The 23,936-nt window shown below is 36.7% G+C and overlaps 1 protein-coding gene across 1 annotated transcript in view; it reads left to right on the forward strand.

Annotated features, from left to right (window-relative positions):
- The first annotated feature begins 915 nt into the window (after positions 1-915).
- The window catches only part of LOC130242768 (transcription factor HIVEP3), a 119,030-nt gene continuing 96,009 nt past the window's right edge, over positions 916-23,936 (forward strand). The window contains exon 1 of the mRNA XM_056474670.1: positions 916-1,137. The gene's annotated coding sequence lies outside the window, so the exon portion shown is untranslated. The remainder of the gene's footprint in view (positions 1,138-23,936) is intronic.

Raw genomic sequence — 23,936 nt, forward strand, 5'->3', positions numbered from 1 at the left:
TTACCCTAACATGCCTAGTTAACCTAATTAACCTAGTTAAGCCTTTAAATGTCACTTTAAGCTGTATAGAAGTGTCTTGAAAAATATCTAGTCAACTATTATTCACTGTCATCATGGCAAAAATAAAATAAATCAGTTATTAGAAATGAGTTATTAAAGTTATGTTTAGAAATGTGTTGAAAAAACCTTCTCTTTGTTAAACCGAAACTGGGGGAAAAAAAATAAACAGGGGGGCTAATAATTCAGGGGACTTCAACTATATATATATATATATATATATATATATATATATATATATATATATAGTTGAAGTCCCCTGAATTATTATTATATATATATATGTGTGTGTGTGTGTGTGTGTGTGTGTGTGTGTGTGTGTGTGTGTGTGTGTGTGTGTGTCTATATATATATATATATATATATATATATATATATATATATATATATATATATATATATATATATATATATATATATATATATATATATAGGGTTGGGTTAGTTATTGCTGATATATATGCAGAATACACACCACGGAGGCAAACTTGATCTCATGAATATGTGTATAATGTATACAAAAAGAGCCTATGTATGTGTATACATAATAAAATATAAATAAATAATAATAATAAAAACAGTATGTGTCGTTATTATCTGCACAATGCACACAAGTTTTGCAGTGTCCCCTTGAAGTGAAAAATACCGGGACGAGGAATTTTTGGAATGTTCCATGACGTCACCTCGAAGTGGCTGACAGCGAGGAGGGAGCTAAAAATTAAGGTATTTTGTCGGCCAATGGGCGCCGAGGAAGGATACTACCTCATGATTATTAATCACGCTGAGAGCTGCGAGAGCATGGGAGGGGGCGGGGCCCCCGGGGCGTCGCGTGCAGGGCGGTGCGGTGTGAACTGTTTGCGTTGCGCGACACTGTGCCTGTTGTTGTTGCGCCGATCAGCTGAACGCATGATTGCGCTTCCAGTTTGACAAGCAGGAGGGGAAGCCCTGTTGGCTCGAGAGCGTCCAAATAACGCCGAGAGAGGCGTCAGCAGCGATTCTGTTTGACAGGCAATGGGATGCGGACCACGACACGCTGCTCTGAAGAGTAAACGACTACAACAACGCCAACATCTGTGTCAGGTATGGTTTAGATTGTTTATATATTAATGCGTGTATGTGTTGATTGATATAGAAGATTTATCTTGTTGGCGAATTAATGAGTAGGCTGTATTTCAGTTTTTTTTCTGGCGTGATTGGAGTCATATTTTATGAAGTCTTATAGTACAACTTTGACGAGGCGTTGAGCAGGAATTATTAAGTGAAATTCGTGTACACTTTTTATACGAACATTGACTTCCTGCTAACGATGCGGCACAATATGAGTCAAATCAGCTGTTCAAACAAGTTGAGAAATGTGGCGCGAGCTCACATTTTCAGCTCATGGTTTTGTCCCCACGGTCAGCCAAGAATAACGTTTAGCTACATTAGAGTAACATTGCAAACCACACGCCGCAGGAATCTTACGCTCTTTCCTAATTCTTGAAAATGACAGGACACAGACGGAGTCCCCTGTGTGTGGAATATACAGATTGCACTGGCCATTCGCTCGTTGACAAATAGCCTACTTAAAGGGATAGTTCTCTCAAACGCTGAAAATGATGTAATTATTTACCTTATGTTACGAACTTCCACGATAAAAGGAGATTTTAGACAGTATGACTGGGCTTGAATGACAGCTTAAGTCATCGGAAATTTCAGTACAGTACAGTGAAAGTGTGGCTGTCACATCTACTTATTGAAAACAGTCAACATGAGGTTCGATAAATTGTCATTATAGCCTACTTTTTGTGATAACTATTACTTTAAAAACTATTTCCATGTTTCAGATTTTTGATTGAATTATTATTTATTAAGCATCTATGACAAATATAATTTGTCCACTTAGTTAAGCACAATTCATGAACAAAAATGTTCAGTGTGGTTTGAAAAGCATGAATGGTGTCACTTAAAAGAACCGGCTCTCAAAAGAACAGTTTGTTCACTAATGCAGTTCTCTAGTTGTGTAAGTAATTTTTTTATCATCATTTTTATAGCTTATGACTTGAAAATCCATCCCATCCCATTTTCTAAATGCATGTTATGTAATAGGTGAGCAATTAATGCATGCATATATTTCACTGTGAACTATTTATCCCGTAATGTAATAAAGAATATCATAACTGGACTTTCTAGTGAAAATGAAAGTCTTCTTTCTGATGAAAGATTGCTAAATCTCCACCCATTCAATTTCATGTTTGTTCTCCAGTACTTTTAGGTTAATCACACATATCGTCACCTTAGAATTATAAGGTTCTATCAGACATTTTTGTCAAAATTGAGTTATTGACATATTCTTATTAAATGACAACTTATTTACATTATGGCATTTTTTTATAGGTTGTTTACATTTTAAGATTTTTTATTAAAAAAAATAAAGGTTACACACATACTGTTCACCTCAAAGGGTATTGGGGGTCGTGAGTCACTGGCATTGTAATTTTGGGGGTTGCGGGCTGAAAAGTTTGTGAATCACTGCTGTATACTGTGGATGTTTTATTATGAATGCTCTTAATTCAGTGATTAAGACACTCTTTTTCACATACGTTTTTTTTTCTTTCTCTATATAGTATAAATGTATTTATTAATGTGATACATTTAGTCTGATTGATGAATTACTCCTTTTCTGAATTCAGAAACGCGTATTTGCATACTGTTTTCATAGCAATTTCGGTGTCAGTTTCACATTCAAGAGTTTAGTCCTATTTGTTGTAAAGAAATTGACTGCTTTTTGTCAAAATTGAGTTATTGACATATTCTTATTAAATGACAACTTATTTACATTATGGCATTTTTTTATAGGTTGTTTACATTTTAAGACTTTTTATTTAAAAAATAAAGGTTACACACATACTGTTTGCTTTGGAATGCAAAAACTTTGAAGCTCAATATCTCAAAATCATTCAGAACACAGATAGAACCTTATAATTCCAAGGTGACTATTTCAAAAGCCAATCAGTAGTTAGTTGATTGACCTTTTTTGAAGAATCTGTTGAATGTAATCATTATTTTAAGATTAACAATGGTGTAAAAGTAGTTTTATAGAGTCCTACTGTATATATTATCTTAAATAACCACACTATGTGGTTGTTTTATTTGTAAATGATTTAAAATTGTCATTTTGCTGCTGATATCAATGTTTATTACCCTTGTGAAAATGACTTAAATGCACGTTATGCATGTTAAAGACTATATGTTTGATTTAGACTGGTTTTGATAGCAGTCAACTATCTAATGTGATGCAACCAGTTTCCGTCATATCATAACATGAAAAACTTGGCTTGGTTTGCCTCAGACACAGTTGGCTAGAGCTAGTTTCATTTAATGCAGTGTGTGGTGGTGAGGAGGGAGAGCCTAATGATATTATTTTTGAGCGTATCAGCACAAAGCGGAGAACTCTGCGAGCGAGACGTGTTATTGCTTCAACTAAGCAGTGATGGTGCTTGAGCAGAATGTGAAGGGAGGAATGGTGTTGGTCTTTTTTTAGTTTATCGTAAAACAACACATTTGTAAAGAAAGAGCGTTTGTTTTTCTGATGCAGAAGAAAAATGTTTGCTTTTAGTCTGCTAATTTGGATTTACTCTGCGGACTGCTTTTAAGGAGTCTTTTTAAGAATGGAAAAAAATTGCTTTAATCTTCATTAAATGGAGTAGTAGAGAGACTAAATTACTTATTGTCTCTGTATGGCACTATGCAGTGAATTAAGTTAGATCACTTTTCATCTTAAGTTTCATTTTCATTATGCATACTTGTTTGGCATTTGGTGTGTTTTATATTTAAGTGACCTCTTGGCAACAGCTACTGGATAAATGTGTTGCTAGTAATGATGGAAAATAGTATTAATCACATTTAGGAAAATAGTTCACTCCCGAAAGGAAAGTTTTGTCATTTAAACTTCCCCCTCATGTCATTTGTAACCTGTATGCAGCTATTTTCCCATAGATGAGATAAGAATATTCTAGAGTCTATAGTTTATTGTGACTTAGGTACTCTTCAAGTAGTTATTTCTTTAGATTACATACGTGTTTAGCTACTGTTAAACTAATTTGCCCTAAATAGCCCTAAACACATACCTTACGGTAAATTTTAGCATACCCAATTTACCTATACTTCATGTCTTGGAATTGTGGGGGAAACCGGAGCACCCGGAGGAAACCCACGCAAACATGGGGAGAACATGCAAACTCCACACAGAAACGCAGTGGCGGATTTAGGCATGGGCAATATGGGCGATTGCCCAGGGCGGCATCTTACTGGGGGCGGCACAGGGAGAAAAAAAGTGCCCCAGTATCAATCAACTGTGCCCCAGTAAAAGCTTCGAGATATGATTAACTTTATGCAAGTGAACTAATTTAGGGTGGTATTCCCAGAATAAAGATGTTAGGGGGCATCCACATTTGGCATCTTTTGCACGTGCAAGATTGTTATTCTCTTTGTGCAACTGAAACAACGCTGGTCAAAACAAATTGAAACAATTTTTGAAAACAAATAAAATGGCACCCTATATATAAAATACATGACGCTCATGCACTGTGAAACTGGAGTTACAGCCTTTTTATGTAGAAGTGTTAACTCGCAGCGAGTTTTGCAAGTCAACAAAACTAAAGTTTATATAATGTGATGATGATCTTATTTTGAGCATGGCTATGAAGCAGAAAGGAGAGATGATGAGTCAGGGAGGTAAGACTTCATAACATTAATTCTCGGTCATGAGTCGGGTGTTAAACAACAGATAATTCTATAAAACATATTTTTTGTTTTCTATAGAATTATCCTAATTAATATTCATGAAGAAGATTTTGTAAGTGATCTTAGCAAATTACTCCAGTTGTGTCTTTACATTTGTTTTTTTAGTTACATTTAGCATTGATTTCTGCTATTTATTCAGAATAATAATTGTATAATAATTTTATTTATTTATAATATAAACAAATTGTTATTTATTGAAAATAAATATATTTAAATGTATTTAAAAAATAAATAAAGCTGCTATGTGCTTGACTTTTTATATATTTTAATATTTATATTTAATATTTACATTTAAAATGTATAAATTGAAATATTAAAATTTGTAAAATCAACCACATAGCAGCTTTTTTTCTCAGGGAAGGGGGTGTATTTGGGGTGGTTCACCCAGGGTGCCATTTAAACTAGAACAGCCACTGCAGAAAGGTCAACTGACCCAGCTGAAGCTCGACCCAGCGACCTTCTTGCTGTGAGACAAACGTGCTACCCACTGCGCCACTGCGTCACCCTTATCATTTTATTAAACTATTAGGATGAACATATTTTGTCCATATGCTACAGAAGGTAAAAAATTGTAGTTAATAGTTATAAAACAACACACTTTTTTTCCATTGGATTGTGATCCCTGGGGTCTCATTGCATTCAATTAAAGACACAGCAATAGTGTCAGATGCAGCAGATTGATTTCATGGCACCAGGGTAAACTTTCTGACACCTTTACGGCACTCGCGTACATTAACATTAAAAGTAGGCCACGAATAAACATGGAGGATGATCTCAGAGTGGTGTTCTCCAAAATTAAATGAAGAATAGACTTGGGCCTATTGGTGTGTGTGGGCCATTTTGAGTTTGCAAGGTTTTTAAATTTATAATCACCTCAAAGGGTATTGGGGGTCGTGAGTCACTGGCATTGTAATTTTGGGGGTTGCGGGCTGAAAAGTGTGTGAATCCCTGCTGTATACTGTGGATGTTTTTTATGAATGCTCTTAATTCAGTGATTAAGACACTCTTTTTCACATACGTTTTTTTTCTTTCTCTATATAGTATAAATGTATTTATTAATGTGATACATTTAGTCTGATTGATGAATTACTCCTTTTCTGAATTCAGAAACGCGTATTTGCATACTGTTTTCATAGCAATTTCGGTGTCAGTTTCACTTTCAAGAGTTTAGTCCTATTTGTTGTAAAGAAATTGACTGCTTTCACTTCTGTATACCCAAGTTACAGTATGCCTGCATGTTACAATGGATGCTTTTTAATTCTGTATACAGTAGTATCAAAAATAGTATACTTAATGAGCAGCACATTATGTTCGAGTACACTTGGGTAACTTTGGGTTGCCAATCTTTTTGGCATTGTTTACTCTCTTGGTTTTAAGAGGCATTTTTGTTCACTCATTTCATGTAATAATGGTTGATGCTAAACACGGGTAAAAGTGTGGTCTAAAGCAGTGTTTCTCAACTCTGTTCCTGGAGGACCACCAGCACTGTGTCTATACGACTAACATGTTTCAATGTTTCCTTTCTCCGTCTCTGTCACCTACTACTCGGTAGGAACTGCATTTGGATTTGAATTTACTACATGACTGTTAGAAAAGTACGTGCTATGCAGTATGAATGTGAGCAGTATGAATGGAACTTGTGGTAAATCATGGGATAGCGTAGCATCCATCCAAAGCACACTTCATAATCTCACCAGAAGTTGTGGGTCATCTGAGTACTTTTTTGCATTTACAGTTTTTTGAATCCTGTGAATTCAGACATACTACTCTGCTCGCATACTTTTTTAAGCGTACTATATAGTATGGAAGTATGCAATTTCGAACACAGGTCTTTCAGTCTCTGCTAAAGAGCTGTTAATCTGAATCAGGTGTGTTTGGTTAAGGAGACATGGAAAATGTGCAGAGCTGGTGGTCTCACAGGAACATGGTTGAGAAACACTGGTCTAAAGGCTTGTCCACTTTTGACCACTTCAAGATAGAGCATTAGAAAGCGCATTTGACCAGATTGCTTTCATAGTGTAAACTCCTTATGGTAAAATCCATTTAAACAGCCACAAAAAACACGATTCATTTGTTCATCGCACTCTCAGATGTCCTGCAAAGCGCAGAGCGAATTGTGAAAACAGGTGAAGGAGACGACTTTGAATGCATGTTAATACCCAGTGTTGGGGAAAGTTACTTTAACAAGTAATTCAATCTTGCAAAATTAAGTAAATGTGTTCCTTGATTACTTTTTAAAGAAAGTAATGCATTAAGTAACTAATTGTGTACCTTGGTTACTTTTTAAGGAAAGTAATATTTTAAAGCCACAGTATGTACAGCTGAAGTCAGAATTATTAGCCCCCCTTTGAATTTTTTATTTTTTTTTTTTAATAATTCCCAAATGATGTTTAACAGAGCAAGGACATTTTCACAGTATGTCTGTAATATTTTTTTCTTCTGGAGAAAGTCTTATTTGCTTTATTTCGGCTAGAATAAAAGCAGTTTTTATTTTTTAGAAACCATTTAAGGTCAATAATATTAGCCCTTTTAAGCTATATATTTTTTTTCAATAGTCTACAGAACAAACCATCGTTATAAAATAACTTGCCTAATTACCCTATCCTGCCTAGTTATCTTAATTAACCTAGTGAAGCCTTTAAATGTCACTTTAAGCTGTATAGAAGTGTCTTGAAAAATATCTAGTCAAATAATATTTACTGTCATCATGGCAAAGATAAAATATATCAGTTATTAGAGATGAGTTATTAAAACTATTATGTTTAGAAATGTGTTGAAAAAATCTTTTCTCTGTTAAACAGAAATTGGGAAAAAAATAAACAGGGGGTCTAATGATTATGACTTCAACTGTAGATTTTTGACACTATAGGCCACACATTCAAAACAACAACAATGGCATAGGGATAACACTGAGGAGTGTGGAATGATGGGAACTGCCATCTTCAACTTCCCAGCTTAACTAATGGAAGTTACTGTAACAAAGAAATCATGTTAGGGTGATCAGACATTCGATTTTTCCAAGATCAGTCCCGTATTTAAGCTCCATTTTATCCCATATCAGTTTAACCTATTCCAAATGTATAGTGTACGTATCATTTTAGAGAAAAGGTGTTACATATTTATTTTTTTCTTAAATTTTCTCTTTTTTTGCTAAGCTAGTAGTAGAGTGAAAGTACATGTGAAACTAGCTTAATCAATAGTAGCAAAACTAGCCAATCAGTTCACAACATATGTTAAACAAGTTTATCAATCAATTACTTTTCATATCATCAGTTTGCTGTGAGTGAACAGTGGGATCCAGCCATACCAAATCTTTAACTAATACCTTAACAAAGTTCATAAATGGTTTGTAAGGTAGTTGGGTTTAGGTATTGGGTCAAATTAAAGATGTAGAATAAGATCATGCTTTAAGTACCAATAATTAGCCTGCACCATAATAAAAAGGGTAATAAGCCAGTAATTAATAGATACTTAAAATAAAGTAGTAGCTTTAAGTATAGTAATAAAACGTATAGAGTACATAAACACACACACACGCACACACACACACAACACACACAATATAAGATAATATACATTACCTGACAAAAGTCTTATCGCTCATTCAAGTTTTAGGAACAACAAATAATAACTTGACTTCTTATTGAGCATTTGGTATCAGAAGTGGCTTATTTAAAGGCAAAGGCCTCTAGATTACGCTAATTTTACCAAAATAAAATATGATCATGCCTTGACCTTTAATTATTTCATTAGGATAGTAAGGTCTGACTTTGCTTAGACAAAAATCTTGTCACTTAACAGAAATAATGTACAGTATAGATTATAAAGTCACGGTGCAGGGGAAAAGAATTAATAATGTGTATGACTCCCTTGAGCTTGGACGACTGCATCCATACATCTCTGCAATGACTCAAATAACTTATTGATAAAGTCATCTGGAATGGCAAAGAAAGCGTTGTTGCAGGACTCCCAGAGTTCATCAAGGTTCTTCGGATTCATCTTTAATGCCTCCTCCATCTTACCTCAGACATGCTCAATAATGTTCATGTCTGGTGACTGGGCTGGCCAATCCTGGAGCACCTTGACCTTCTTTGCTTTCAGGAACTTTGATGTGGAGGCTGTAGTATGATAATGAGTGGTTTCTGTGGTTTGTAATGTAATGGGCAGCACAAATGTCTTGATACCTCAGGCTGTTGATGTTGCCATCCACTCTGCAGATCTCTCGCACGCCCCCATACTGAATGTAACCCCAAACCATGATTTTTTCATCAAACTTGACTGATTTCTGTAAGAATCTTGGGTCTATGTGGGTTCCAATATGTCTTCTGCAGTATTTGTGATGATTGGGATGCAGTTCAACAGATGATTCATCAGAAAAAGCTACCTAGAAGTCAATTTGTTATTTGTTGCTTATAAAACTGGGATTGACAACAAGACTTTAGTCAAGTAGTGTACATTACTTGTCATGAATTACCTGTAACACTTATTAATACCAGAAGTAAACACTAATATGTCTCCACTAACATTTTGTGATCAGATCAGTAAAAGCATGTTATTAAACAGTTCCTTTCTCTTCAGTAATTCTCACAGATGACCCTGTTATGTTGAAGTAAAGTTTATTTCTGAAGGAACCGAAGTCTAATTGCATGTCTTCCTTCTAATGGTTTCATTAGAAAAGAGCATGGCAAGGTCAAAAAAACATTTGTAACTTTCATAGTCAAACTCTCTTAAAATCCGCAGAGGTGGCGAAGGTTAACGGCTGTGTGTCACCAATAAGTGCGAGAGAATCTTTAATGACCATTGCTTACCTCGTTAGCCAGGACACCACAGCACCTGTGGTGTGCTCAAACCGTCAGACTAATGAGCTGTTGGCTGAGTCTCGTCTTGAAGTTTTCCCTGGCTTAACTGCTCCATTTACATTTCTTTCACATGCAAAATGGAGGACTTGAAAGATTTGTCGCCATAAAACAATGGTATTCTGAGGCGCTGCAATTCACACTGTGATGAAAAATGAAAACATTCTCCACCGATGTTAATGTCTTTTGTTTCATGCCAGCATGTCACACAGGCCCCATCAGTGGTGGATGCTATGATGCGTGGATCTGAACTCGCTGGCCATTATCACAGTATGTGCCCAGTGCCTTGTCCTTATCAGCCCTCGCTGCATCTCTTTTCTCCTTTTCACCTCATCCTTGAACATATTCATAAACAAGGTTGGACATCAAGTTCACTGCTTAATTCACTCATGCCCAGACCTTTTTTAAATGTATTTTTTACTTGGATCTTTATCTACAGGGTGCTGCTTTACAGATAATTGGCACATTTAAAATGTTATTTAAATGCTGCAGCAGATTCCTCGAAAGAACTGAGCTGGCCAGACACTGATTAGTTAATTATTAGCAGGTCTTTCACTGACAAAGTTCTATCGGTTGTTTTACTAAATATTCTGAAATTGGCAGCGTTTTTCACAAACCTACATTCAGATGGACTCACCGGCCACTTTATTAGGTACACCTTACTGGTACCGTCAATCATCAACAAGGTACTGGAAATATTCCTCAGAGATTTTGGTCCATATTGACATGATATCATCACACAGTTGCTGCTGATTTGTCGGCTGCACATCAATGATGCGAATCTCCCGTTCCACCACATCCCAAAGGTGCTCTATTGGATTGAGCTCTGGTGACTGTGGAGGCCATTTGAGTACAGTGAACTCATTGTCATGTTCAAGAAACCAGTCTGAGATGATTCACGCTTTGTCATGGCGTGTTATCCTGCTGGAAGAAGCCATCAGAAGATGGGTACACTGTGGTCATAAAGGGATGGACATGGTCAGCAACAATACTAAGGTAGGCTTTGGCCTTGACACGATGCTCAATTGGTACCAATGGGCCCAAAGTTGACAAGAAAATGTCCCCCACACCATTACACCACCACAAGCCTTTAAACTGTTGATACAAGGCATAATTGATCCATGCTTCAATGTTGTTGAAGCCAAATTCTGACCCTACCATGCAAATGTTACAGCAGAAATCGAGACTCTTCAGACCAGGCAACGTTTTTTCAATCTTCTATCTTCCAATTTTGGTGAGTCTGTGTGAATTGTATACTCAGTTTCCTGTTCTTAGCTGACAGGAGTGGCACCCGGTGTGGTCTTCTGCTGCTGTAGCACATCCGCCTCAAGGTTCAGCGTGTTGTGTGTTCAGAGATGCTTTTCTGCATATCTCGGTTGTAACAAGTGGTTCTTTGAGTTGCTGTTGCCTTTCTGTCATCTCGAGCCAGTCTGGCCATTCACCGTTGACCTCTGGAATCAACAAGGCATTTGTGCCTACAGAACTATCGCTCACTGGATATTTTCTCTTAGATATTTTCTCTTTTTCTGATCATTCTCTGTAAACCTCAGAGATAGTTGTGCATGAAAATCCCAGTAGATCAGCAGTTTCTGAAATACTCAGACCAGCCCGTTTGGCACTAACTACTATGCTATGTTCAAACATTTAAGTTGCTGCTGTGATTGGCTGATTAGAAAGATGTGGTAATAGTTAGATAAGTGTACCTAATAAAGTGGCTGGCGAGCGAATGTTGTATATGTTGAGAGAATTTCATTCTGTGAATAGAATATAAATTCAAAGTTCGAGTTAATCTCTTCATAAATGACTAGTCTTCTTTTACCTGCACACCAAGCACAAACAATGTATGAATATGTTGTGGTAAAAAGAAAAAACTGCCATTCTGAGTAAAAACTGCTGTCTTTCATTCATTCATTTTCTTTTTAGCTTAGTCCCTTTATTAATATGGGGTCGCCACTGCGGAATGGACCGTCAACTTATCCAGCATATGTTTTACGCAGCGGATGCCCTTTCAGCTGCAATCCATCACTGGGAAACATCCACACACACTTATTCACACACATACAGGGACAATTTAGCTTACCCAATTCACCTGTACCTGTCTTTGGACTGGGGGGGAAATTGGAGCACTCGGAGGAAACCCACGCGAACACGAGGAGAACAAGCAAACTCCACACAGAAACGCCAACTGACCCAGCCGAGGCTCGAACCAGCGACCTTTTTGCTGTGAGGCGATCGTGCTACCCACTGCGCCACCACGTCACCCCAACAGTTGTCTTATTATACACAAAAACTTAAGATTCTTCTGACAACCAGTAATAAAATAAAACCTTGAAGAAATTGTGACACATTTTATTTACTATCACAAAGCATTCCTGATAATTGGAAAAGAGACCAGATAATTAAGACCAGAAGCAATCTTAATAGGTAAATGCATACTGTACATACATGAATGCATAATAAATATATACAAACAAATAAATCGACTTAAACAGAATTTGGAAAAAAAAGAATTAAAAAAAGAACTCATAGGGACCTTTCTATTGCAGAAGATAGTAGAAGTTTTACTTTTTTCTGTAATTTTTGGTGTTCAGAAACAAGAGAAATGAATTTGGATGTTACTTTTGGATGTAGTGTAAAATTGATAGAATTGTGGGGATTGAGATTATTTGTCATGTGACTCACATTAATCTACATACCACTGGGTGGTTTGCAGCAGTTCATATTTTGTTTAGAATTGTGCCAAACATCTGAAAAGTGTCCCCTCAGGGCACTGTATCAGCAGTGCAGTAGAGAAAACCAGAATCATCATCCTGTCAGGCATGTTATTGCAGAAAGATAAAAACTTCGCTCTTATCTTAAACAACCCAAACTGATTAAATGCCCAGCCATCACGTCAAACTGTTCCCTATTGAGGGCCCTCCAACAGCATACGGCAGCCTGCGAAGAGAGCTGAAATGAATGGGAATGTCTGGAAAGGGCAGCAGGTGCTATAATTCCACAGTGAATGAACCTGATGTCCCTCGTCGGCCATCAGTCAGGGACTCGCTAAGTGTTTGCCATGCCACGGGGAAAAAAAAATGACACGCGAACGCTCACTCCCCGCTCTGTGATTTACTGCTTGATGAGTAGCAAAGCTCTGGGAGATCCACTGATCACCGGCTGGCTGCTCGTTTTTCCTCCCACCTTTCACATCCACTAGTTCTGAGAATTTTTGCTCTTGTTTTCAGGAGCAGGAAATGACAAGCCTCTGTCTTTGGCTTTCAGAAGAATATAATGCCTCTGGTGTAGTAATGTAACAGCAAGCGAACAGGAGGCGATTGCCACCATCATCTCTAGTCTGGCACCTCCCTCATGTTGGCATCCTGTTTATGAAAGCATTCCTGCTGCCGTTGCTGGAGAAGCACATGTACGGTTGGGACCAAAAGTCTGTGAACAAAGTTAAAGTTAAAGTTAATTTACATATATTTTTGTTTTTCTTTAAGAATTTGTTTGACTAAAGATGCCAATTCCACACAGCAACTGCACACTTTGCTGTGAGCAAGCACTGTGCCAGCAGCTGTAATGGGTTAATCATTTATTCTTCTACATTCCAGCTTGGGTGCCGTCACATACTTCACTACCCACATTTCAGCCGCACTCTCTATGTTATACTTTCAGAAGTCAACAGCTTGTGCCACAATACAATCAGATCTTGTGTTGATTTGTGTGTTTTTGTGTTGATTTTTAGTGTTGAAGTCATCATATCAGTTTTCACATTGAGTTTTCACTTCTTAATATAGCATTCTAGTACAGGCCTTTGATGATCTTCCATTTACTGTATTTACTGTACACGTTCATCATTACTCTGCTAAATTTTGTCTGTGTAGCTCAGTCCAATATAAAAGCGTACTTATTTTTTGAAAAATGTCAACTTTCTTGCATTGTAATGTTGATGTTTGAGCATGAAAAAGAATGGCTAAGTTACAAAGCATGAAGTACTCTCCAAAGGGAGTTGTTCTCTTTGTAGTTTGTACTTGAACTCCCTCAAATGCCTCTATTGTTATCTTATTTTCTTCATGGAATGTATGTCACAGACAATATCCCGAGTTTAAATAATCCCCTTACATAGGATCAAGGGTTAGATCATTCCCTTTAGCACTGATTCACTGAACAAAATACATTGATACACATGCATTTTTTTCTGGACCGTTTAGTTTAACCGACATGACCGACATTTGGTAAACTTGCTTTTTTCATCTGTGTGTATGATTCAGACATATTCTTGTGTGTATTTAACAGCTGACATGACAGAGAACCTGTGCAATATGCCATCAGACAGCTGGCTTTCTGTTTGTGTCTGTATACTCAAAAAAAGCATATTAGGAGTTTAAAATGACAAGATATTAAAAATCATGTAAACCATCCAAACTTGTGATTTGTTATACCCTAGATATATTAATCCCGGCCACATGTGCAAGCTATATGCTACATCTGGCCCAAATGTTCTTGACATTTGGGTTTGCTACTCTGATTCATACAGTTCTCGATCATTTACAATGGAAAATGTCTCCTGTTTTTTCATCCTAAATTTCACAAACATGATTGCACATTTTCTTTGTAGCATTAGTACCTTGGTAGACCATCACTACCCTGAACACAATCTTATAGTCAGTATGAAATCAAAAGTAAGGCCCATTCCAATTTAGGCATGAGACAATAAACGTTTTTTAAGGTATATCGCTGTTTGGAAAAGTCAAATTTTTAAAATCGTCAATATTTTCTGCAATACTGTTCCTACGGTTTGTGTACTTTTTTTTTATTTACTTTTTTTTTAGGACAACAGTATCTCCAGAAAAGACATCCAAAGATGCCCTTTTAAACAGTAAAGAAATCTGTGTTTTTGAAAGAAATGAAGACAGTGGAAGTCAATGATTTATTTGAATATTTTAAATGTTTCTCAAAATAAAATTTATTGTGTTTAAAGGGGGAAAAAGTTTTAGTTTTTTACTCAGACATTTAAACAGAACATATTTTAGAGCAGTATTCAAAATACAGCAGAACCGTGAAACAGTTATCATACCTTCAGAATCCTACACCGGCCCATGCCTATTCCAATTCCATTATTTTACCCCTACCTATTCCCCTTGAGTGTCGAGGGGTAGAGCTTCAAAATGTACCCCTAAGAAATGAGACACCAATACAACACCACACGTCATCATGTCATCGCAAGCTATTACTTCATATGACATTGATGACTATGGCTGCTGTAGTTATTCCAGTTGCATTTTTTTGGGGGGGGTATTTATCTTCAGGAAATCAGAAAAAGCAGCAATATCATGTTATCATAACGATTTAATGTGGCAATAAGCTCGTAACTGTACTGTTAATTTACACGGTGACCATATTCATCTATGTAAAAACAAAAATAACTTTATAGCCTACCAGACACCGTAAAAAGGTAACCCCTAGACTTTTCTGACAGGGTATTCTAGTGTCATCGAGTGGCATGTCATTTTTTTTCTAACTTCAGGACCATTTAAAGTGTATGTACGTCACAGTAGAAGACAAATTGTATAAACAATATAGACAATAGATAGACAATCAATCTTAACTTTGGTTTCATGGCAGTTTGAAGTAGCCACAAGGCTGTAGTTAACATGTTGTTCTGACAATACATTTTTAATAAGAGTTAGCAAATTCAGAAAACATATAGACACTGGATTGAACGGTTTTTACTTTACTCCACTTAGAAATATGTCTGAGGAAGAAATGTGTTAGAGGTTGTTGCTTCCTTCATTGATAACAACTCAGCTCATGATTATAAATACCAGTTCCATTATCTGATCATATCATTTAGAGTGTCTTTCTGTGCAAAATTCGGGGTCGGGTGTTTGTGTTTGCACTGTGCATTTGTGTTGAACATCACCTGGCCAAATCCCAAAGAATGGTTGGCTACCACTGCTCATGAGTATTGCATTTCTCTGTCTGGTACTGGCAAGGATGGCCAACTCCCATAACACCGATAACTATGGGTAAGGCCAACGCTAATGACAGCCTGAACAATAACACATCATTGCTTCCTTTATTTTGTGTTGCATGTTTAATAAAACAGCCAGCCTCAGATCAGAAATTATAGCGTGGAGTTAATGAAGTAGGGGCAATAATTCCTCACTCTCCCCTCAGGCCCTTGTTCTTTTTTTATTACTGATGTGCTTTTTATTGATGTTCTTGTAAAGCTTTGTATTTTTGTCTTGCTCAGTTTTTAAGACATCAAATGACTCCCGCTGTCCATTTATTGTATCAAAAAAATATACTATAATTGGCAAACAGCAGAATCATCACAGTTTCTGTAGTATTGTGGTGAATTACTAATCTGTAACAGGCTACAAATTCTATGGAAGTACTTAGGTCTGTCCAATATATACACTAGCTGACAAAAGACTTGTCGCTTATCTAAGTTTTAGGAACAACAAATAATAACTTGACTTCTAGTTAATCATTTGGTATCAGAAGTGGTTAAAATGAAAGGCAAAGGCCTCTAGTTTATGCGTATCTTGCCAAAATAAAATATGATCATGCCTTGATTTTTTTAATTATTTAATTAGGACTAGTTGTTTAGAACAATGTCTTGTCACTTAACATAAATAATGTAGAGTATAGAATATAAAGTCATTGTGCAATGGAAAAATAATTAGTATTGTGTATGACTCCCATGAGCTTGGAGGACTGCATCCATACATCTCTGCAATGACTCAAATAACTTATTAATAAAGTCATCTGGAATGGCAATGAAAGCGTTCGTGCAGGACTCCCAGAGTTGACCACGATTCTTTGGATTCATGTTCAATGCCTCCTCCTTCTTCTTACCCCGGACATGCTCAATAATGTTCATATCTGGCAACCGGGCTGGCCGATCCTGGAGCACCTTGACCTTCTTTACTTTCAGGAACTTTGATGTGAAGGATTTTTCTTTCACCAAACTTGATTGATTTCTGTGAGAATCTTGGATCCATGATGGTTCCAATAGGTCTTCTGCAGTATTTGTAATGATTAGGATGCAGTTCAAAAAATCGACCTTCTGCCACTTTTCCAAATGATCAACTAGAAGTTAAGTTATTATTTGTCGGTCTTACAACTGGGTTCAACAACAAGACTTTTGTCAGGTAGTGTATATTATGGACAAAATAAGAAGTCTATTATTTCACATTATACTCCATATTTAGTGGTGTCACGAAATACATCGTTTACCATAATATCTTTTTGTAATTTATATGATCGCAAAATTACACGACATTACAGTGATGCAGACAGAAATGTGATTAACAGCTTTGTGAGAAAGTTGCAATATTGAATGTTTACATTTTTGCAATTTATTTAGCAATATTTTTTAATGTTGGACCTGTAATCAATAGTTTTTGAAAAGTGAGAAATATGTTCACATATGAATTAGTATATACTTTAAAATGTAAAAAATGAGAAATATTTCTTTACATGTGCTCAATATAAACTGTTAATTGATATCATTTAAAGAAGACGTTCTATATAGTGAAATTTATTATAAAAATAACAGATGACTTGTGTCGTGATATGAGATTTTTCTCATATTGCCCAGGCCTATAGGAACTGTGTTTTAATTAATACATATCTAAATACATTTACATTTAGTCATTTAGCAGACAGTTTGGTCCAAGGCGACTTACAATTTGGCAATCCAAAAAGAAGAAACAATACACACAAGAACTACTAATTAAACAAAGAAACTGTTAGTGGTCAGAGAATTAAGTTCTAGAATTAGGAGGAGGGAGTGTTTTTTTGATTGTTTGTTTGTTTGTTTGTTTGTTTGTTTGTTTGTTTTATAGGGAAAAGAGTGTTTCTACAGGTGGTTTGTCAAGCCACTGTGTGAAGCACATTTCATAAATGCAGTGGATTTTTCAGTATACTACCTGACAAATGTCTTGTCGCCTATCCAAGATTTAGGAACAACAAATAATAACTTGACTTTTAGTTGACATTTGGTATCAGAAGTGGCTTATATGAAAGACAAAGGCCTCTAGATTATACCAAAATAAAATATGATCATGCCTTGATTTTTTTTATTATTATTATTATTCAATAAGGATATAAAATAGCTAATCAAGATTATTTGGATTCATATTCAATGCCTCCTCCTTCATCTTACCCCAGAAATTCTCAATAACGGTCATCTCTGGTGACTGGGCTGGCCAATCCTGGAGCACCTAGACCTTCTTTGCTTTCAGGAACTTTGATGTGGAGGCTGAAGTATGAGGAGGAGCGCTATCCTGCTGAAGACTTGCCCTCTCCTGTGGTTTGTAATGTAATGGTCAGCACAAATGTCTTGATACCTCAGGCTGTTGGTGTTGCCATCCACTCTGCAGATCTCTGTAACCCCAAACCATGATTTTTCTTCACCAAACTTGACTGATTTTTGTGATAATCTTGGGTACATGCGGGTTCCAATAGGTATTCTGCAGTATTTGTGATGATTGGGATGCCGTTTAACAGATGATTCATTAGAAAAAGCTACTTTCTGCCCTTTTCCAAATGATCGACTAGAAGTTAAGTGGAATCGAACACAATACTTTTATCAGTTAGTGTAGACATGGAGTGATTGTAACAACTTGCCTGGTGCAAGTGTCGGTTAAAGTGTCAGAAAGATGAAAGAGTGGGTTTTCTACAGGTGGTTTGCCTAGTCCTGTGTGAGTCACACTCAGAATTGCACATTTTGAGGTTATGGCGTGGTGGCAAAGAGGAAGAGATGGGTTTTTAGTTGTCATTTGAATGATACTAGTGAATCAGCAATCTGTGTCGGAATGGGAAGATCAATCCATCAGCAAGGAACATTGAATGAAAAGGTTTTGGTTTTTAGAAACACGTCCACTTTAAATGTTATACTGTGTCTAGAACCAGCGTTTAATCCAATATAGCTGTTTTGTACAGATGCACTGTAGTGTCTCTTCCTGCATGACCTTGTTTATTGTTGTATACAAGTATCCAAAAGTAACATTTCAGTTGTTTAGCTTAGCTGCAGCTGTGAGATTCACTAGAACTCAAAGATATTTGTCTGATGGTCTTTAGTTCGATGTTTGTGGTTTTCTTGCATAGTTATTGATCGGTCTGAGATGGATCGTATTGAATGGGAAGAGGCTCTTTCAGGTCTACACTGTTGTACTCTGATATTTTAAACTGTCTTATCTTGTTGCTTTTAGGTCCAAACATATACGGTTTCCCAGAATCAGAGTACTGACAACCAGGAACAGCTCTTCGGTGTCTTACAGAAATAAGAATTTGAAGAAAGCCGATCCAAAATCTCCACTCTCGGTCTTAGACTTCTCGCCCTTTTTTTTCCTCCTTGAAAACATGTGTATCTGCATGTGTCTTCATGCTTGGCCTGGCCCAACTTCTTCCTTGAATATTGGAGAGAGAGAGAGTGTGTGTGTGAGTGCGAGATGCTTGAACACGGCTGAGCTCAGCAGTCAGAGACAGAAACTCACTGTCTGTTTTACTCACTCACACATTCTTCCTCCCTTCATCCCTTGCGGTCTTACTGGGGATGCAGTATACTACGCATTTTCAGAATCAACAAAGTACAAATTGCAATTACATGCGCAGTAACTGTATAATAGAGCTATAGTGCATTATTAGTTTTCAAGCTAATTTCTCGTCATTATGCATAATCGAATATATGAAGGATCATGTAAAAAAATAAGCTTAAATCGTTTGTGATCTATGAAATATCTATATATGAATCTGTTAGGAAATACCTGCAACTCTTGGTTAAATGGTAGCAATTGTTTTTGCTGTTTCATCAGCATGGAGAGAACACTTAAAGAGCCCCTATTATGGGTTTTTGAACATGACCTTCTATGCAGTGTGTAACAGCACTAAGTGAATGAAAACATCCAGCTGAGGTTTAAATCTGAAAGTGAACTGTGTTTAAAACTATTGATTCTTTAACGAAATAGTCAACTCCGAGTCGAAAAAATGAATCGTGTTGAGTAAGGATCTTTTGTTTGAACTCGTCAACGTACATCACCAAATATGTAGAACCGAATCCGATAAAACATGAAGGCTCCTTTCCCTTCAGACACTAGTGAAGCGCAGGGATTACGGGACTGATCATAACATGAAGATGACGATCACTGACAGACGGAGATTTGGCTGTAGGGAATAAAGGGTTAAAGTTCATTTTCACAACAATACTACAGTATAGCCAACCTAGTGATGTTTTTGTTCCTGCCATTTTTCTGAGGATTGATACAATAAACTACGATGCAATGCGGGATTCGTAGGCCATTTGGTATTAAAGAAAGGAGCAGCAGAGACTATTATGTATGGGACTTTGTCAGACTTTGACAGGGACTTTGTCAGTAACTGTTGCAGTTCGTATGGACCAGTTTGTTCTTCCTCCACATCATAACATGAAAGAGTCATTAAAATTGTTGCCTCATTTTGTGTAGTTTCCAAAATATGTATTTAATAGTGTGTTGTAAGTTGTAATTGCTCCACACGGCTTGTAATCACTTTTCTATAACAGATCAGTGCTTGTACTGTATCTCTCAGGTTTAATCTGTTTTGGGCTGGTCACATATTGCGTCCAAAACCACGTTGAAAATCGACGCGTGCTTCTTCCTTTACCGATTTAAATGCATTTCTGAACACTCAATCCTCTGCTGTTTGTCTTTGCTATGGTCAAAATCAGTTGTTGATACACACACATGCGGTGCAGTCAATTTTTAACATAGTTCAACTTTTGCCACTGTGTGGATTAATACTGAATGTGTGTCTTTGTTATTATTGGGGTTAGGGTTAAGAGTAGAGTAGGATGCTGGTGTTTAACTGCATTGCTTTATTGCATTCTTGCATTGGGCTCTCAGATACTCTTTGCTACTTCATAGCCGTGGTGGGCATTTCTGTCTCACACTGAACGCAGTTGACCAATCACAACACGCAAAGGAGCGGGTTGGGAACAAATGAATTGCTGAACGATATGGGAGTCATTGGGATAATTAGATAAAAATAAATGCATATTATAAGACAATGAAGGTGTTTTTTGACCTTGCATGCATATCAGCCTGTCGTGGGGACTCCCAAAACCAAAGTATGACCTTTATAATGCAAATTAGGAGCTCTTTAACAAACATGAATATAGTATGCTTTGAATGGCTACAAATTTAGCCGTTTGCATTTGTATAATTTGAACTTTAGTCCAACTTTCAACAGTCCAATTAAAGAGTTGATATAATAGCATTAGACACATTATTGCATTAAAATACAGATGCTGATTGGAACCGAGCACATCATCTTTGCATGCTTTTGGGACTATATTTAACTACAGATGTCATCTTGACACATTGCTAAACTCTCAGAAAAAAAATCAATTGTGACACAATGGCCAAGGACTTCTGTCTGAATGCGTGTGGGCTCCTGTGTTGCTTTTAAGCAGAATGAATGTACAGTAGTTATGCAGCTATTCAGAGAAAAGGATTGTTTTCAATGTTTTAAATGTTATTTACCAGATGCTTATGTAAGCATTAAATAAATATATAACATGGTTGACAAGTCTCCTATAATGACCCATTGTTAGTTCTTACAATTATCCACCTCTACATTTTTTTTTTTTTTTTTTTGCAAAAAATGTATTATTTCTTTAACTACATTGGAATCAAAACTGGACAATATGAGTGGATTTTTAAAATGCAACGATGTTTCTATCTTAAATCAATTCTGAGCATAGTTTTTAACAGCAGATGGCAAACTGTACTCAAATTTCTTACAAAAACCGCTTGAATGTAATCATTAATTAAGTTACATAAAGCTTGCAACAAAAATAAATTGCCAAAAAAATTCAATCTATTTTTCTAGTCTCCTATAAGGACGCATTCTTAGTTCTTACATTTCTATATACTTTTGTCCTACACAACTTGTATTAAAATTTGTTAAAAAGGATGTAAAAAAAATAGTTTTTTGCATGCTTTCTCACTCGCTCGTGATCATATCATCCGTTGTTAAGTCCTAACATATGGAATACTGTTTCCGGTTCCAAGCTGTTACTCATTTGAATTCGTTTGTGACCACTTTTTAGTCATATCACACATTAAAGTGAATTTCCAACAAAAATCATGATGTACACAGCAGTCTCTGGACTTGCTGAATCACAGACACCAATATTTTAACAACTTCTAAAAAAATAATCATATTCTGGCCATCTGATATTAGGCATGGAGAGATAAATTGCAATCATGTTTTTTGAAAGTATTACATGACTTTGTAAACGTTTATTATTAGGATTTTGTTCAACCTCTCTGTATAGTTTGATGGAGCACTTGGACCCGGAAACTGCTTTGCATGAAGCTTGCAATACAAGCGGATGTATTGTAGATTTGTTTATTCAAGAGTCACACTGAGCACTTTTTTCGAATTTTTTTTTATCACATAGGGCCCTATCATGCACCCAGTGCAATACGGCGCAAGACCTTTATGGCACCATTTGTTGCTATTTTCAGACCAGTGCAACCCTATTTTTCACGTTTTTTAAATAGGAAATCCATTTGCACCACTTTGTGGACTCAGGTGTGCTGGTCTAAAAAGGAGGTGTGTTAAGGTGCATTGTTGGCTTGTTGCTATTTAAATATTTTTTCAGTTTATTCATGACAATATGCATTTGTATAATATTATTATTAGCAGTATTATTTATTATATGTATTTTTAGATTTGTTTTAATAAAAACAAGTTTAGATTTGTCCACCTGTCAGATTTTCGAGACGTATGCATCATCATATAGGGCATATGAATAGGATGTTTGTTTGAACATAACTCAGGTTTTTGACCACACTTAATTATTATTGTTCATTTATTGGTTTGCTGGAAATTAGAACAAAATTTAGAAATGGTTTTGAAATTTTTGTTTGCTTAACAAATAAAATTAAATATGTAGGCTAATGGATGTCTTCAGTGGAGTGCGTACAACACCGTTTCCTTACTCCACGAAAGTAAAGGAGTAAAGAGTAAAAGTAAAGTAAAGAGTAAAGAGGTCAAATGGAGGAGGCTCATTCTTTATCCTCGTGCTGCAGAAGGTCTCTTTAACTGTCGCTAGTGAAGCATTCAGTTTTTTCACTTACAAAATCCGCCATTTTTAAAAGCAAATGCGCCATGGCACGACACCACTGACTCTTAAAGGGAACGTGAGATGAGACTCTGGTTTAATGCGCGTTATGCTCAATACACACCCATAACTCATTATGAGAATAAGCACAGCCCTGTTAGACCATGCGCCAGGGCGCAAAGCATATTTTCCATATTTAAAATGGCAAAAGTTGATTCGGACACGCCCTTAATGTTTTTGCACCATGCGCTTTGGACTTTGTGCCTAGATTGTTAAAATAGAGCCCTAAATGATAAAAATATAAGAATAACAATTGATAAAAGTAGATTCTGAATCAGAACTGATCAAATTCAGCTAATAACCAATCATACCATCAAATACTGACCCCAATGTCCAATTGATGAGCTACTTTGTTCACACCGATTGTCTCTGCAATTACCAGGCCTACATAGATGAAATTTTAGTTCAGAAGTCTTTGGAATTCATGGAAATGGACCTTTAAAATGATTTAATACAGTGCATTTATTTTGGTGGCTGAAAACATAATCAAATTAGCTAAAAACAGCTAATAAACGAGCACAGAGGAGGTAGGGGAATATGCAGAACTTGATTGAGGCATAATGTGCTTCAGTTCCACATGGATTGGGTGCGGGCCTGGCGATGGGCCGTGCGACTGGAGCTGCTTCTTTTCTCTTTGCTCAGATGGAAGGAGGGGTTTAGGGGGGCTTTGGCTGGTAAATCCCCAGGCACAGAGGGGATCAACAGCACCAGGCTGAGCTCCAGCAAAGCATCTCTGGCATCAGCTCTGTCATTAGCATGGGCCGCTTCAATTCCCTAAATCTCTGACGGGCCTCTCAGCGTGATCTAGTTGTGATATCCCACACCTGTGATTCCGAGTTCTGCCTGTTCTTTAAGCCTCAAGGGGGCTTGAGTTTTGATGCGAGCACAAGCAAGAGGCTGAGGAAGACAATGTTTAGGACTGAAAAGCGGAGAGCAAGTTTTCAGAGTACATGATGTTTTTGCATTATTTGTTGAATATACTGCAAAGATTTCTGCAGGGTTGTAGGCCAGGGTTGCCAAGCCTGCTTATAATTCTCAAATTTGAGCTTCTTTTTATTGTTAAGTTGAGCTAAATG

Source organism: Danio aesculapii, chromosome 16 (assembly GCF_903798145.1).
Source record: "Danio aesculapii chromosome 16, fDanAes4.1, whole genome shotgun sequence".
NCBI classification, from domain to species: Eukaryota; Metazoa; Chordata; class Actinopteri; order Cypriniformes; family Danionidae; genus Danio; species Danio aesculapii.